Source organism: Narcine bancroftii, chromosome 13 (genome assembly GCF_036971445.1).
Source record: "Narcine bancroftii isolate sNarBan1 chromosome 13, sNarBan1.hap1, whole genome shotgun sequence".
Taxonomy (NCBI): Eukaryota; Metazoa; Chordata; class Chondrichthyes; order Torpediniformes; family Narcinidae; genus Narcine; species Narcine bancroftii.
Genome location: NC_091481.1, coordinates 1,086,624 through 1,105,148, shown reverse-complemented (window position 1 = coordinate 1,105,148; position 18,525 = coordinate 1,086,624). Strand labels below are relative to the sequence as shown.

The 18,525-nt window shown below is 44.0% G+C and overlaps 1 long non-coding RNA gene across 1 annotated transcript in view; it reads left to right on the top strand.

The window, feature by feature from the left end:
• The window catches only part of LOC138748908 (uncharacterized), a 74,701-nt gene that overhangs the window by 53,147 nt on the left and 3,029 nt on the right, over nt 1-18,525 (top strand). Inside the window, exons 5-6 of the long non-coding RNA XR_011348315.1 lie at nt 11,546-11,668; nt 17,971-18,079. This is a non-coding gene — a long non-coding RNA (uncharacterized lncRNA). The remainder of the gene's footprint in view (nt 1-11,545; nt 11,669-17,970; nt 18,080-18,525) is intronic.

The window sequence follows — 18,525 nt, the reverse complement described above, 5'->3', positions numbered from 1 at the left end:
CTATTCATGGGTCGAGGCAGCAGGCAGTCGAGGGTTCAGGGTGAACCGCCTGCCTGCCTCTCTTTTCGGGTTCCATCCAGGCCCGTGCAGTGTTGGAATGGGAGCATACAGTATCCGGGTGGGGGGGGGTGGAGGGGGGGGATGGTGGCCAGGTTCCCGGAACAGAGAGCCCCTCAGGGGATCATGTGCATTGCAGATAGTAACAACAGGATTTTAACTTGACAATATAGACTGTATGTAACAGAGGGGCGGTATTGATTTCCATCAATTTAATCAGTGTTTTCAGATGCAGGTGTGGGTATACTTTGTGTTTTGTGGTGTAATAGAAAACTACTGCACCATCTGACAAGCATATCCTTTCAAAGTATAATCAATATTTACTGATAAAACAATCACAGGTCGCTAACTCTGCAAATACTTCACACAGTCCAGAGATAACAGCCACTCCAATAGAATTAGTTCAGTGAAAACATCCTGTGGGTTGTATGTCATGGCCCAGTGACCCTGTGCGAGAGGAGCCGCCCACCACAAGTACAGGGTACAGGGTAATTTGGTCCACCATCTCTCATGTGTTTGACCCCTATATTTCCATATTACCTCACGATACAGGAGGCCATTCAACTGCCAACATGCCAGCTCTCGGTCCAATCTCTTCTGTCCCATTCCCTGCATTTCTCTGCAAGCCCTTCTCTCACATGTTCCCATGAATCTTTCCGTAATTCTATACCTATTAATTCTGTTCCGTAATTCTATACCCAAGGGATCAAAAACTACAGGCTAAGTGCAAGCAAATGGGATAATGCGATGGGTTCTTATTGGTCAACAAAGACATGATGGGCTTAATGGCCTATTTCCCTGCTGTTTGACTCTATGACCTGATCTTGAACAATCATTTCTATTTTGCTTTTCTCAGTGACGACCTCCTGCCTCATCCATGAATGAGTCTGTGGTTCCCTCACAAACCCCAGTAACAGAACTTGACCCTCACTGGCAGAGGAAGAGGACATATTCCTCCCAATAGCAGGCATTTGGAAAAGATCTTTTTGGTGCATGGTTTAAAGTACAGTTGCTTCCAAACTTTATAAAGATTCAGCAAAGTTTGTTGAAGAGTATTCTCAGAGGAAGCAGGGGAAGAATAGAGAATTTTGCACATCCTCTGCTGCCAGGGCTAGAGTGGAGAGCTTGGTTAGCTTTGGATTTGTAACTCTCGGTGGGAGGAGATCAGGTCCTATTTTGCCTCTGGCTCATTTGGCTCCACGTGGTTGAAATCTCTGCACCAAATGAGTTTCAGGGGTTTTACAGTTTGCTTGAAATTCTGATCTCTGATGTGCATTTCTAGTCGTTCCGATGACTTTATGGCAGTGCAGCAAAGGTGGAAGGTGTCTTGAACTTACCAGTAGCTGGAGTAATTTCATCATTTTTGAGGGCATCTCATGGGATAAAAGATTGTACAAAGTTTATGGATATTGGACCATCTACATCCCATCTGGTGAGGAAAGGCAGCCGACACTCTGTAGGACCCGTCTCATCGTGGATACACTCTCTTCTCCCTCCTCCCATAAGGGAGAAGGCACAGGAGGGTTAATGTATGCACCAACTGACTTAAAGGTAATTTCTTCCCCATAACTATCAGGCTTTTGAATGAACCCCAGTACCATGATGCTGCCCTGGCTTGGTGTTAATTGATCTTCCTTTATGCTGTAAATTGTGCTCTTGACATGCCTGTAATGTAGAGCTAACCTGTTGGACTGTTCGCAGAAGAGCCCTTCTCACTGCACCAGGTATTTTGTGACAAATAAACTTCGACTTATCCTCTCAGCTGTAACCCCTGGACTGATCGGAGCTATTAGCAGTCATAACTTCCAAGAGCTACTGCGGTAATTATTTTTGGAGACTTGTTAACAGATGGAGACGATGTCTCTGCTGCAGCAGGGGAGGAATGTGTCCTCGAAGCACATCGAGCGTTAGAATTGTGATAAAGTATGTGGTAATCTCTAGTCTTCTGAAAGCATTTTCAAGGTAACGTTATCCGGTATGAAAGAATGTGTTTCTTCTGCTTCACTGATTTGTAAACCATTTCGCCGAACTGTCAGAGCTCAGTGGAACGTGTATGTCCATATAACCTGTGGCAAATATATAATCATTGCAGTAATATTAGACGGACAATTCTGGGCACCTTGGAAAATGCTACTGCTCACATTTTAAGCTGATAATCACAGAAAAGGCCTGGGTCGTAATTCACTGTAGAGGGGCTGCTGCTGTGAACAAGCCTCTATCCTCAAGGACCCACACTACCCAGGCCGTGCCCTCTTCAAACTGCTGCCATCAAGATGTTTTTGCTGTAAGAAGGAAACGGGAACAACAGTACATGCAATTTGGGCATGTGAGAAAGTGGAAAAGTTTTGGGAAGATCTAAATCAGGTATTAAATAAAATCACAAAAAGCAACATACCAAAAAATCCAGAGATCTTTCTTCGAAGTGATATAAGAAGTAAAGAACTTGGACTCAATTTGGATGAAGCACAAAAAAGATTGATTATGATAGCCTGAGCTGTGGCAAAAAAATGTCTAATGTCAACCTGGAAATCAGAAGAGAGCCTGAGAATACAGCAATGGTACATGGAAATGAATAAATGTATTCCATTGGAAAAAATAACATATAATTTAAGAAATAACATCACAGTCTTCGAACAAATTTGGGAACCGTTCATGGAACACAACAGAGCTCATTGCTGTAACCCCCTAAAATGACAGAATGAGAAGAAGACGAAAGGAACTGACCCAGTGCGTAAAAGTAGATGACACAATTTTCTTGTTTATTTTCATTGTGTGATGACATTGTTTAATGGGTTTATTGTATTGTATATGTTGAACGTTTAATGGGTTTGGAGGGAGGTGGGAAGGAGGGAGGGAAAAAGGGGGAGAAAGGGGAGAAAATGACACTGTGTATATTCAAGAGGGAAATGTTTGTGTGTATTTTGATTAATATGGTTCATAGTGTGAAAAATAAAAAATTTTAAAAAAAGGAGGTCCAGGAGCTTGAAGATGAACACCCAATGGGACAGAAACAGTTTCTTCCCCTCCGCCATCAGATTTCTAAATGGACAAGGAACCATGGTCCCTGCCTCACTTTCTCTAATTTTGCATTGATTTATTTATTTTTGAAATGTAATTTAGAACAATATTTGCACCTGTGACATATCCTAACAACAACGAATTTTGCGATATGTTCATGACAGCAAATTCTGATTCTGATTCTGAACCCTGTCTGTCTTTAGGGGATGGAGATTATTGATGACCAATGGTTCCCCCTACTTGTGCAAGATTTTTTATCAATGAAAAATTTATCTGTTATTATTATCATTTGCAACTCATGTCCTGGAAAGTATTTTACTTACAGAGGTTAATTCTTGAACAATGGTATTGGAACACCACATCATCCACCAAGATATAGATAGCTTGTTATCGATCCCTCACTCTCCTATGGCTCCACTGAGTCCGAATGCCCATCTTGGGTGGCAGCTGTGGTTGTCCTGTGAAGCAGACAAGAGGTGAGAAGTCATGGGGTGATGGATCCTGGCCTTCTGTCCTCAAACCAAACCTGGGTCTCTTGACAGCTCTTCATTGTCAAAGGCCTGTTCAGAATGGTTTAAAAATATCTTTGTTCATTTGACGTTGTTGAAAAAATATTAGAACATGACAAAATTTAAAAGTTAAATGAAATATAAATATTCTGACTGGATTTGGTGCCTTGTTCTCTGGTCATCTTCAGCAACCAGAGTACAAACATCAGGCTTCAGTAACAGAGATACAATCCGGAGATGTCTTTTAAATTTCTCCCCTCTCATATTGAACCTGTTCTCTTCTTATTCTAGATCTCCTACCCTGGGTCAAAGAGGTCATCTAACCCTCTCTATGCCCTTCATAAAAGGGCTCCCTCAGCTTCCCATGTTCCACTTGGAATAAACCTGACCGATCCAATCTCTCCCATGCTTCATTCCAGCAACATCCTGGTGAATCTTTTCTGCACTCCCTCAATTGCAAGCACATCCTTCCTGTACTGCAATAACCAACACTCCAAGTGCAATCTGACCAATATTTTGTATACCTGGAATTCTGATACTCAGTCCCATGGCTTATGAAGATAAGCAAGATCAATGACTTAGTCTCCAATTGACCTGTGCCACTGTTTTCAGGGAAGTGTGTGTTGCCATTTCAATCTTATTTGCAAAGCGTACCAGATAAAGAAGCAGGTGAGAGACAATCCAGAGGTTATGGGTTAAGGGTGAAAAGGGAAAAGTTTAGGGGGAATATGAGGGGGAACTTGCTCACACTGAGAGGGGTGGGAGAGTGGAAGGAGCTGCCAGCTGAGGTGGTGAGTGTGGGCTCAATTTTAACATTGAAGAAGAATTTGGACAGGTACATGGATGGGAGGGGTATGGAGGGCGATGGACTGGGTGCAGGTCAGTGGGACGAGGCAGAATAATAGTTTGGCCCAGACTTGAAAGTCCAAAGGGTTTGTTTTCTGTGCTGTAATATTCTATGGTTCTATCGATGTTCTCTGCTGGCGACAGTAGTTTGAGGTGTTTGGCATCCTTGCCTGTCAGGGTACATTGCTTTATACCTAGCATGTACCACTGCTGTGGTAGAAAGAACACACTAACCAATGACTTACCTCCCTCAAGCAACAACAAATATGATAATAGGTGGATAAGGGAGGAAGGGCACAGCAGCAAACGGGGATGGGGGGATGGCTCTGAGAATAGAGAGGGGAGGGGGTGGAGAGATGAGGGAAAGAAGACAGAGGGATGGAGAAGGGAGGAAGAACAGGGAGTAGGTTAGCAGAAACTGGAGAAGTCGATGTGAATGCCATCTGGCTGGAGAGAGCCCAGACAGAAATTCTCACCTCTCCTCTTATCATAGCCAATTAACACCTTTTGTTGGTTTGGACCCCTCCCACTGCCAGTCTTCCCCCTTTCTCTCTCTAGTCTAATTCAGGCATCTGCCAGCTTTTTACTCCAACATTAAGAAGGGCTCAGCCCCCGAAACATTGTTAATATATCTTTACCTCCTTTGGACGCTGCAAGACCGGCTGAGATTCTCCAGCATTTCTGTGTTTGTACTTCATTCACAACATCTTCAGACTTTTGTGTTTCACTCAATGACTGAACAAAGAGAAATTAACTGTTTGCATAAGGTCCTTTGAGTAAGAATCACAGGAGCAGTAATACACTTTTATATTGCTGCCATGGGAGCACACGTCACCAGAATGGGAAACTAATATTCACAGGTTCCTTGTTTGCAATTAGTAGTTTACTGTAGAACTGTTAAGGACACAGAATTGACTGAGTGTGTCTCCAAGTGCAGTGTTTTAATAAGGCCTCTTGACACCAAACTAGTTCCTTTGGCTGTTCCAGCGCAGGAAGTATAAATATGTGTTCAAATAAAAGATCAGGTAGCGACTGAAGTTGGCTTGAGACTAACAGGTAGTTTATTGGTGCGGCTGTACACCACAGTAATAAATATTGAGAGTACCATAAAACACATGGGTCCAATAATTTAAACCAGTTCCAGGGACTGATGGAAGCAGGAATTTTTCCCGACCTCAGGCAACTGGCAGCAGATAGTAGTTCCATTCCAGGGTCTGGGACTGTGGGTTAAATGTCAAGTCAAGTTTATTATCATCTGATTGCACTAGTACAACCCAGCAAAAAAGCATTCTCCAGTCCTCAGTGCAAAATGCAGACACACAACCAGACATAACACATGTACAGACAAATAATACATATGCAGGACAAATATATTATCTCTACCAATAAATAAAAATAGTTTTGTGAATATGAGAATCTCAGAGGGTGAGTGTGAGCAGTTCCTTTGGTCGTTCACCATTCTCACCGCCTGTGGGAAAAATTGTTCCTCAGCCTGGTGGTGCTGGCTCTAATCCTCCTCTATCTCTTCCCCGACGGGAGCAGCTGAAAGATGCTGCGTGTAGGGTGGAAGGGGTCTTCAATGATTTTGTGTACCCTCTTCAGACAATGATCCTGGTAGATCATATCAATGTGCGGGGGAGGTGGGGGAAACTCCAGTGATCCTCTCTGCCGCTCTTATGGTCCTGTGGATTGACCTCCGATCCATTTCTCTGCAGCAACTGTACCACCCTGTGATGCAGCCGGCCAGGATCCTCTTGATAGAGCTTCTGTAGAAGATTGGCATGATGGTGGCCAGTAGCCTTGCCCAATTCAGTCTTCTCAGGAACTGCAGTCACTGTTGTACCTTCCTGTCAAGTGAGGAGACATTGAGTGTCCACAATAGGTCGCTTTTTAAGTGAACTCCAAGGAACTTGGCGTCTCCACTACAGAGTTGTTGATGTGTAGTGGAGGGTGGTCGTTCCTGGTCCTCCTGAAGTCCACAATCATCTCCTTTGTCTTGTCCACATTGAGACTCAGGTTGCTACTCTGGCATGGGCATCCTTACTGATTATCACCTGGATGACCAGTTTAACATGAGCAGAATGCCATCTATGCCAGAGGCAGTGATATTTAAAGCCCTGAGAAATGAAGCATATAGAGTACTGGTGGTCTGAAGCAAGTTCCCAAGCACAGCTGCAGCAGTTGTCGGGTAAACACCAAGCCTGCTCTTGTTCTCAGAGCAGACGAGAATAGAAGCCAGGCACACCGCCCCTCAATCTCACTCTTCATGGTGACCTGCTTCAGCCATCATCTACTGTACATGCCATTTCCCTGTAGTCTTCAATCCCAGACCTTCTACCCTCTTCTGTCCTCCCCTCTCTCTCCACTCTCCCCTCCTCTCTCTCTCCCCTCTCCCCTCTCTCTCTCCCCTCTGCTCTCCCCCTCTCTCTCCCCTCTGCTCTCCCCTCCGCTCCTCCCATCTGCTCTCCCCTCTCCTCCCCTCTCTCTCTCCACCTGCTCTCCCCTCTCCTCCCCTCTCTCTCCCCTCTCCTCTCCCCTCCGCTCTCCTCCCCTCTCCTCTCCTCTCTCTCCCCCTGCTCTCCCCTCTCCTCTCCTCTCTCTCCCATCTCTCCCCTCTCTCTCTCCCTTCAGCTGTCCCCTTTGCTTTCCCCTCTCTCCCCTCTGCTCTCCCCTCTGCTCTCCTCCCCTCTCCTCCCTTCTCCTCTCACTCTCCTTCACTTTCACCTCCTCTCTTTTCCTCTCATCTATTGCCTTCTCTCCCTTGTTCCCCTCTCCATTCCCTCCCCTCCCCACTCCTCTACCCTCCTCTATCCTCCCCTCTCTCTCCTCTCCCTTCCTCTCCCCTCCCATTCCCTCCTCTATCTCCTCTCCTCTCAGATGTTTTCAGAGCAGCTGGAAATCAGATGGTCCCACTCTTTCCATCCAGGTCCCAGGAAAGTGGAGGTGGGTGATTCAGGAATGGAGAGAGTAAGGGTGTGGGTGGTGGGAATGGGGTTGGTAGGAGTGTGGGTGGTGGGGATGGGGTTGGGAGGTATGGGGGGGTGGAGGGGGTGGAGTTGAATTCACACTGGGATTGGCCAATAGAAAACGGCTTTTTGATTTCCAGATGTTGCACACAACTCGACCTGCATGAACATTGAGTAATTTGGACCAGAGCCTCTGTCTGGAGAGTCAGGCAGGTGCCTCGATGTCTGAACAATCAGACAATATCTCAATGCCTGGAGACAGCCACTGGTGAACTAATCCAAGGTGGCTGAGAGTAAACCTTGTCCAGGAAACCTCTGGCTTTGTATGATTTGGCGGAAGTACTAAAATCCTGTTTTAAACATCCTCAGGGTGGAGTGTGTTCAGTACTGAAGGTGTTCACAGCTTCACAGAAAAACTGTTTTGAATTAGTTTAGCTCAGCAGTAATGAGAGGACACGTTGATGTACAATGTGGTCATTCAACAGCAGGTCTCAGCTGGAAGAGGTAAATCAAAGGGTCAGCATGCTGTTTTCCAACTATTAACAATGTAGAACAGTGCAGGCCCTTCAGACCACGATGTTGTGCTGGCCCATGTAAACCTCCTCCACAACAATCGCACGCCCGTAACCCTCCACTTTTTTTCATCTATGTGGCTGTTTCAGAATCTTTTAAATACCCTTATTGTTCCAGCCTCCACCACAACCCCTGGCCAGGCACCTGTGTAAAAATTAATTTGTGGGATTTTGAAAACTTTGCATTTGGTGTCTGAATCCACTTACACATGGAAATAAAAAAAAACTGCAGATTGAGAAGGTGCAAAATAAAAAAACAGAAAATACTGTTTTCCCAACCTGAGTGACCCACCCTCACTCAGTTCCTTACCTTTCTCACCTCGGAAGAGAACAGAAAGGAGGTCCAGGAACAACCATCGTCCTTTACGTTTAATAACTCAATAGCCTGCAGCTGACGTGGACTTTTTACCCCCTCCATAAATCTTCGTCCGCGAAGCCAAACCAAAGAAAAGAAGTGGAGAGCACCAAGTTCTTGGAGTCCACTTAAAAAGTGACCTATCCTGGACACACATCTCCTCACTTGTCAGGAAGGTGCAACAGTGACTGCAGTCCTGAGAAGACTGACGGGGACAAGGCTACCGACCACCATCATGTCAACCTTCTACAGAGGCTCTATCGAGAGGGTCCTGGCTGGCTGCACCACAGGGTTACAGTTGCTGCAGAGAAATGGATTTGAGATCAATCCGCAGGACCCATAAGAGTGGCAGAGAAAATCAGTGCAGTCTCCTCCCCCCCCCCCATTGACATGATCTATCGGGATCGTGGTCTGAAGAGGGTACGCAAGATCATTAAGGACCCCTTCTATCCTGCACATAGCATCTTTTAGCAGTTCTCAATGGGGAAGAGATACAGGAGGATCAGAGCCAGCACCGCCAGGGTAAGGAACAGCTTCTTCTCACGGGCAGTGAGAATGCTGAACGACCAAAGGAACTGCTCACACGAACCATCCGAGACTCTCATATGTAAAAAACAATATTTATTTATTTATTAATTTGTATAGCTAAAATACTTGTTCTGCATGTATATTGTTTGCCTGTGTGTGTGTTATGTCTGGTTATGTGTCTGCGTGTTTTGCACCGAGGACTGGAGAACATGGTTTCGTCGGGATGTACTTGTACAATCAGATGACAATAAACATGACTTGATATTGATCACCCCTTTGCCTTCACATATGTTGCCTGAACCACAGTTTATTTGGGAATGATAATGAGATAATGAGTTTATTGTCAAATACCTCAGTCCAATGTGCAATGCTCAGATATTTTTGCCTTAGAATCTGTCATCTTCATTCTCTATGTCTCCAGTGAACCTGATGGGTTTCTACAACAATCCAAAAAGTTTAATCGTCAGTTTTACTGAGATCACTTGATCATTCCTGATTCATTTAATTAAACAGCTTTAAATTCTACAATTATTGTGGTGTAATTCAAACTGTTCCCTGTTCAGTTGTTGACTTCTCTGGACATTGAAGTACTAATTGGCCATGGATTGCATGATCTGATTTCTTACAATTGAAAAGCAGGATCATTGGTATGTCAGTGGATGAAACTTCCAAGCTGTTGTTTCAAATGTTTAGAAATAGTTAGAGTGAACCAACCTGTCGGCTGTTAAATTTACAAAAGAGGAGTCTTTGTTCAGGTCTGGCACCTATAATTTGGATATTTATTAGCCTGGTCATGTCAAAATATATTTCACTGCCAATCTGAAAAGTGTGTTTCGTGATTCTTGAAAGGTTTAGGCCACATTGAATTACACTCCAGATTTGAAACTTGTATAAATACCAGAGTTAGGCCAAAATCTTGCAAGTATTATCTGACAGCAGACATTGGAATTTGGTGCAAAAACCGATGTGCTGGAGAAACTCAGCAGATTGAGCACTGTCTGAGGGAGGACATAGATTGGTTGATGTTTTGGGCTGGAATAATTCTGCCAAAACATCGTCCACGCTTTTTCTCTCACCGATGCTGCTTGACCTGCTGATTTACTCCAGCAGAGTGATTTTTTTTTTGTCTGAAGCATCATTGTTCTTGAACTCACAAAGACAACCCTCCCCACCATCGAGAACATCTACAGGGAATGCTGCCATTGGAGAGCAGCAGCAATCATCAGGGAGGATCCACCCCACCCAGCACACGCTCTGTTCTCGCTGCTGCCATCAGGAAAGTGGTATCGGTGTCACCAGACTCGCACCACCAGGTTCAGGAACAGCTGCTCCCCCTCCACCATCAGACTCCCCAAGAACTAACTCAGTCAGAGACTCATTTAAGGACTCTTATGTGCACCTTAATGATTTTTTTTCTCTCTGACTTGCACAGTCAGTTTGTTTAAATTTATTTGTTTGTTTATATAAATGCGTATCTTTTTCCACCACCAATAAGTAATCATTCTGTCTCACCCCTTGGGAAAGAGAATCTCAGGGCTGTATGTTATGTCATGTATGTACTCTAACGTTAAATCTGAATCTGGCAAAGGTTTTGATCCAAACCATCGAGTGACCACATCTACCCATGGACATGGTTTGACTTGCTGAGTTCCTTCAGCGGTTCCAGCATCTGCAGCTTTGGTGTTCCTCTACTGGTCCAGAACTGCTCTTTTTACTGTTTGTCCTGTAGTGTTCACAAGGTGACCAGAAAGAAGAATCTTGCTGTTGGCCACAGCCATCATTCTTGTGGGGAATTGGCTGTGAATTAAAATTTAAATTGCTGAACATTAACTGACAGGCCTCAGTAATCTTTAACACAGGCATAATGCAGTAATATGATCCTAATGAGTTCACCGTTCCTTCAGGTGTGTAACTAAAGCAGATTAACAATGATGCAAAATTTATCTCCTAAGGTACCTAAGATTGAATATAACCTGGAGGACATTTTTTAGCTCCAACTTTACTGGGAATTTTTCCTACATGATTTGCCTTTGAGGTTTTGCAGTTATTTTAAAACAAATTCAGCCTGTTTCCAGAGAACTGAATATGCAATATTTTATCACAATTTGTCAACAGTGACATTCAACGTATTAATCTGGCATGAGCAACTCTTTGATGCTACCTGCTTTGTTAAACTGCAGACCGTGATCCTGAGGCAAGAAAGGAAAACTTTGTGATGAAGACCACGACTTCTATTCATGACAGAGAAGGAGACATTCATCTCATCAAGTCCATTCCAGCTCTCAGAATAAATTCAGAAAAATCCTAGTATTTGAACAACTGGCAGTATCAAGCAACCAGTATTAAAAAAAAACCAAGGAAAATAAATTAAAAAATTAAAATAAATAAGAATAAAATAGAAAGTTAAAAAATACATAAGCTTAAAATCATAAAAGTAAATGTTCTCTGAAGTAACACATAGTCCTTTGGTGAAGATGGGAGCCAGTTGGGCTTTACTTGGAGCAACTGTTTGAATAAAGTTGTATGAAACAGCGATGGTGTTGCCCAAGATGAAGAGCTGGTTGATGCCGCTTGCCATTGGGGTGACTCTCTTGAAGTGTCTCCTTATCCCTACAGTAAGAGTCGCCCCGGTCAGAGGGTTTATCTGTAAACCTGGGAGAGGGAGTTAATTATTTATAATTGTTTGTCTTTCAGGTAGCTCTGTGGAGGGGGAGGAACCTGCAGATGCAGCGACATTTAAATGTTTTCAAAGAATATGACTGAAAATAAAGTAAAATGCTTTAAGGCTTATATATTCATTCGTCAAGTTTGTTCAATGTAAGTACAGTATATTATTTTTGTCTTTTAATCTGTGTATTTTTAATGCAAGTGCTTTGGTTAGGCATTGTGAAAAATATATTTATGGGGCATCTACCAATCCCCATAGGTGCCAGATACCAGGGGCTTACTGTACATATACATTTTCCCTATGAGATGTCCTCTCCACTTCCATCAACTTCACCCAGATTCTACCATTCCTCAACACATTGGGAGTAGTTACAGTGGCAATTAACCCACCAACCTGCATGTCCTTGTGATGTGGGAATAATTTCAGCAGACAGAGGAAGCCCAGGTGGTCACAGGGAAAACATCAAACTCCATACAGACAGCGCCCGAGGTTGGGATTCAACTGGAGAGGAAGCAGCTCGAATGTTTACCTGTACTGGTTTGTACTCAGTGCGAATATTTCTGCAGGATTTGCCTTGACAGATTTAAGAGAGCAGGAGGATAAAGTAAATGGTTGGAAAGTCAGTGCCCTTCACAAACAACAAGGACTTGAGAACTTCCCAAACCAGAACACAGCTGCGTGGAATGTTGTTCTGCACCTTCAGGATGTGTCTGAATGAATGGGGAGCACAGGGTCATCTTTTCCAGCAAGCATAATCCATACCTTGTACACTTAGGTGTTTGCATCCTGAGTGAGGTAAAAAGGCTTGCTACAGGATATCATTAACACATAGAACACAGGAACAGGCCCTTTGGCCCAACATGTCTGTGCTGGTTGTGGTGCCATTCTAACGAATTCCCTCTTCATGCACTTGGACCCCCAAATGTGCCTTTCCAACATCTTGGACAAATGTAACATGAGCTGCCCCCCCCCCCCCACCCAACACTCCCCACACCCTGTAACACCATCATCCCCACCCCAACTCCACCCCCGTAACAGCCTCCACCCCCCCACCTCCACCCCACTCCCCACCCCATCTCCTGTAACACCCCACACCCATCCCACTCTCCAGCTCCTGTACTCAATGCCCTGACCAATGACAACATGCATGTCAAATGCCTACACCACCTTCGCTGCTTCCAAAAAGATTCTGAAATATACCACCACGTTTCATTCTATGACCTGATATATAGAATAATTTACATTTTAAAGTAGTGAGCTGAAAGAATTCCCTAAAAGATGTCTTCTGATATTCCATTATTCATGTATTATTGTGTGACATACAAGGAACCTTGAAGCGTTTGTTCATTTCTTTGAGTCGCGTTTCACTGATGCCATAAACCAAGATTCTTTTGATTGTCCCCCGGTGCAGTCTGCTCTTTAGCTCTGGGTCAGAAGTTGTGGGGACAAACTTGCCCCAGGTGTGAAGGCTGCTGGTGACCTGTGGCCGAAGAACGTACACCAGGCTGCGGGCTCCTGGAGACTGGCTCGTGGAAACCAGGTATTGTTGCCAGGATTCAAGAGGATGCCAGAACAAGAAGGGCTCCTCATCATGTCAGAGGTTTGTGTCTGCAGCTCAGGTCTTCGATGGTTTGAACTGAACTCTGTGCAGCTGCAGAGGCTGCGGTAGCGCAGAAAGTGAATCCACACACACTCAGTGTCTCTGAAGGGACTCTTTTACTTCCCTTTCTCTTGTTGTTAGGGCCATCAGGCAATGCTCATGGTGACCCTTTGTTTGCCTTCAAACCAGTCCAAAATTGACGTATGTCATGCATATTGAATTTTTGTATTGTTACATGACAATAAAAGGAACTTTTGAACATTTCCCTGATTGCTGTTCACCTTCCGGCCCATGAAACCTGAGCCATCCAATTAACCAATTTACTTACCAAACCCCATACATTTTGAAGGGTGGGAGGAAACTGGACCACTGGGGAAAACCCACGCAGACACAGGGAGAACGTACAAACTCCTTACAGACAGCGCCGGATTGAAAACCAGGTTGCTGGCCCAGTAATAGATTTTCACTAACTGCTACACTGACCATGCCACCTTTAAAGGAAACAGAAATATTATTGTGAGGCTTGACTACTTTCTGCTAAGGATCTGGTGAATATTGGAGGCATAGCAGTGTTCAAAACTCTCAAAACACTGACCAGAAGCTTAAAAAACATTGACAGTCTTTCTAAACAAAAATATTGAAGAGTTGACCTCATTCATGAGTTGGCTCAAAGCACCAAGTGTGGTGTTAGACAAGGCTTTGTGACAAACTGTGGGGTAATCTGACATGCTTTCAATCAAATTACATTGGGGAAAATAAATCCTCAGAGACCACAAATGTAGCGCGTCGAGGATTTATTTACTGAGGAGAAGTAACTCGGACTTCAGCTGTCAATCCCTGATTCTTGACATGCTACCTGGACCTGGAGCTGCTCCCAATGACAGCAGATATTCCATTTCCCATTTTAGAAAGAAAGAACATTTATTCCAATCTGCAGTCCTGTCTTTTCCATTCAGAGAGCCAGTTCCTTTCGTTTTAAACTTTTCCTTCCATGGAAGTCAATGTTTCGCTGTTAAGATATGGATTTTTGAAAGCTCACTTTTTGAATAAAGCTTCGGGACCCCAACCAAGTCTCCGAGGATAGCTGGGCAGGTGGGGCAGGGGCCTTTGGAGATATTCACCCCAAAGCCAAGCCAAGCTCAAGCTGAACTCAGACAAAGAGAAGGGAGGGAGGCATGGGAGATCTCCCCACTGCTTGTGCTAATATTTATGCTTCGTCAATATCCATGAAAGAGATCATTACATTCTCTTCTTGGAGCCTTGTGTCTACAGGGACAGTACAGTGATGCATTTCTATTAATATGATAGATCGCGCTTCTTTGTTTGTTCTAAACACTTCACAGCTGGTACATGTAATGAAAAGGAGGAAAGCAACATGAGCTGGAAATTCTCTCACATAGTGAAACCTTCTGAGTGATCAGGTCTGAAGAAGCTCTAACCATTGGAATACTCTCAGGAGGATCATCTGTCAGGAGACTTAATTGGCTATGTGCTGGTGGACACCTCACGGTCCCCCACATGTACCAAGGCCCCGGGGTCTGCTTGTTGCAGCACTGATCTGCTGAGATACTTATTGAGCCAACAGGGCAACACGGTTAGTGTAGCAGTTCGCGCAGTGCCTTTGTCGCACTACTGATCAGGACATGGGTTCGAATCCCACACTGTCTGTAAGGAGTTTGTACATTCTCCCCGTGCCTGCATGAGTCTTCCCTGGAGGCTCCCATTTCCTCCCACCATTCAATAACTTACCAGGGGTGTAGTTTAATGAGGTGTAAATTTGGCAGCATGGACTTGTGGAACAAAATTTAAATTTTAAAAATTGGCCCAGTTGTGACATCATTTGGCAGTTCTCCTCCACTGGGGGCTTCAGGGTCGGGAGGGTTGGGAGCCACAGGACATAACGATGTCCTTTGCACTGATCCTACTTCGTGTCCAACCTGGAACTCTTAGAGGAAGAATGTGTCCACAGACTTGTTTCCCACGGATGTAGTGAGGGAGATTCGTGACCTTCTGTGGTCAACCTTCCTCCACCAACAGTAACTCTCTGCTTCCCAGACAACGGTGCTGGCCTCTGATCTCAGTAACAGATTGGGGAGGTCAAAAACCATGTCGCATAAAAATAGGCCCTTTGGTCCATCGAGCATGTGCTGACCTTCAAACACCCACCCACACTGATTCCATGCAATTCTCCACACATCAACCCCTCCATCACAGGATTCCAGACTTCGCCCACCATGATCTGGTGGGAAAATTTACAGCAGCCAATTAACCCAGAGAAAACTGGAGCATCTAGGGGAAGTCCATGAGATCACTGAAAGAATATTCCACTGCCACACAGACAGTGCCAGAGATTGGGAAGGGTTACGTTGTTAAGTAGGTTTATATAGGTCAGTCCAACAAAGGGCCTGCACTGTACTGCAATGCCCTATATTCTGCTCCTCATGGGCAGCTTTATAACACACCAAGAGTTGATCCCGTCTAACTCCATTACTGGACTGATGAATGACACTTCACTCGATCACTCTGAGCACTCAGAGGATCTTCACTTGGCATCCATTAGCAGTGTTGGTGGTTTAATTGCTTTGACCTGGTGTACATCATGAATAAGAAATGTTCCCCATTGGAGCCAAGCCAGCTGAGAGTAATGCATGTCACAACAAATTGGTCTGACGTGGGAGAGCTTAGTAATTCTTTCTTTGCGATGAGGGCTCCTTCATGGAAATCAAGCAGAGGTTCAAGTCAGGTTCTGGTTCATTTATTGTCATGTACATCATGCACAAAATTAGTTCCCTACAGCACCAGCCCAATGTGCTCACCACCGAGAGAAAGAGAAGCAAAAGAGAGTCTCCTTCGAGTCACAGTATGTCCGTGGATCCCACCACTTCCTCTGGGAAACAGGGAAAGATCCAAATAAACTTCTGTGATTAAATATCTCTTTCACTCAGATGACAACTGGATGAGATCACTGTGTTATCCTCCAACCAACCACTTCCAGCTAAACTCTCTCACATCCTTCTGGAAAAATAGAGTGCCGAAACCAGGAAAGTACCCAATCTCGTCTCCCTAACCTCTTTGTTAGAGTTCCTCCCATGAGGTTGCTGTTGTAAGTACAGGAAGACTAAATGGTTAGCGTAGCAGTTATTGCCACGCTGTTACAGTGCCAGTGTCCTGGTTCAAATCTCTCATTGTCTGGATGGAGTTTGTACGTTCTCCCTGTGTCTGCATGGGTTTTCCTCAGGGGCTCCGGTTTCCTCCCACTGTTCGAAACTTACGGGGGTTGTAGATTAATTGGGTGTAATTGGGCGGCAAGGATCATAGGCTGGAAGGGTCTGTAAACGTGCTGTATGTCTAAAATTTAAATGAACCAGGAAGATTCAGACCAAATCACAATCAATTTATAAATAAATAGAAAACTGTTACTTCTCCTTAAACATATTGGTGCACAACATAGAAGTTCTCCAGTATTACATCATCTACTCAATATTTGGAAGAAGATTCATGTAGAAAGAAATAAAACAAATTACCAATTACCAAAACTAATACTGACGCAAAATCAGCTAATCCCTTTTACAATAGATAACCTTTCCTTTAGAGAATGGGAGAAAAAAGGGATTAAAAGAATAGAAAATTGTTTTTCAGGAAATAGATTCTTATCCTTTGAACAAATGAAAAATAAATACAATATAACTCAAGATACAGCGCTGGCATATTACCAGTTGAGATCCTACTTGAAGGATAAATTAGGAAGCAGTTTGAGTTTGCCAGAGGGAAGTAACTTTGAATATGTGATTACAGATACAATGATAATCAAAAGATTTATAACAAATATGTATATTAAACTGCAAGAAAAGGAGAATGAGGAAACAAATGGTAAAACTAAACAAAAATGGGAACAAGATTTAAATATAAAGATAAAAAAGGAAACATGGGAGAAGTTATGCTCTGGAACGATGAGAAATACAATAAATACGAGGTTACGTATGATACAATATAACTGGATACACAGGCTATACATTACACCTCAAAAGTTAAATAAATGGGACCCAACAGTATCTGATAGATGTTTTCGATGTAAAAAAGAAATGGGAACAACAATTCATGCAATCTGGACATGTGAGAAAGTAGAAAAATTTTGGGAAGATCTAAATCAGATATTAAATAAAATAACAGAAAATAATATACCAAAGAATCCAGAGATCTTCCTCCTAAGTAACATAAAAAACAAAGAATTTGGAATTGATTTGGAGGATGCACGAAAAAGATTTGTTAAGATAGCCCTAGCCGTAGCAAAAAAATGTATTATGTCAACCTGGAAATTGGAAGATAATTTGAAAATACAACAATGGTATTTAGAAATGAATAAATGTATTCCATTAGAAAAAATAACATATAGTTTAAGAAATAATATTGAAATATTCGAACAAATATGGGAGCCTTACATTAAACACAATAGCGAAAACCTACCGGGGACAATCACTACCTAAGTTAACAGAAGGAAAAGGAAATGAAAAGAATGGACTCAGTGGAATTTCTGGTGTATTTTTATTGAATGACAACATTGTCTGACTGGTTTAATGTATCCTAGATTTTATACCTTAAATGGATGGGAGGGGGGAGGTAGGGAGGGTGGGATGGGAGGAGGGAGGAGGGGGGAGAAAATGGCACTGTATATGTGTGAAAAGGAAAAAGTGTGTACCATGGTTAATGTGATTTATGGTGTGAAAAATAAAAAATTAAAAAAAAACATATTGGTGCCGTTGCCTTTTGTAGTTGGGCTGAGGATTTCTGATCTCGTGTGATTTAGCCGTGCCCCTCTTTGCCCACAGATGACCCACTCCCTTTCTTTTTCAGAACCTCAAGAAGTCGTTTGATTCCTTGGGCAGGGAACTTGTTCTTTGAGGAGATATTAGGTGAACAATTGAAGAAGGAGGCACACAAAATTCTACCAGGGTTTGACAAGGTAGTTGCAAGGATCCTGCTCCCCTGGCTAGCGTGCAGATCCAGGTTCAGGTTTCCTCAGAAAGATACTGGAAGAACATCTGGCCTACAGTGGACAGGGGGAGAGGAGGGGGAGTGGAGGGGCAGTGGAAGGGGAGTGGAGTGGGGGAGACAGAAGGAGGAGGGGTGGATTGGAGGGGGAGTGGAGGGGCAATGGAATGGGAGTGGAGGTGGCAGTGGAGGGGGAGTGGTGTGGAGGAGACAGAGAAGGGGAGGGGGAGTGGAAAGAGAGAGGAAGGGAAGTGGAGGGGCAGTGGAGGGAGAATGGGAGTTTGGAGGGGGAGTGGAAGGGAAGTAGAATGGAGGAGACAGAGAAGGGGGAGGGATGGAGTGGAGGGGGAAATGGAGGAGTGGAGGGGGAGTGGAGGGGGAGTGGAGGGGGAGTGGAAGGGGAGGAGAGGGGGAGTG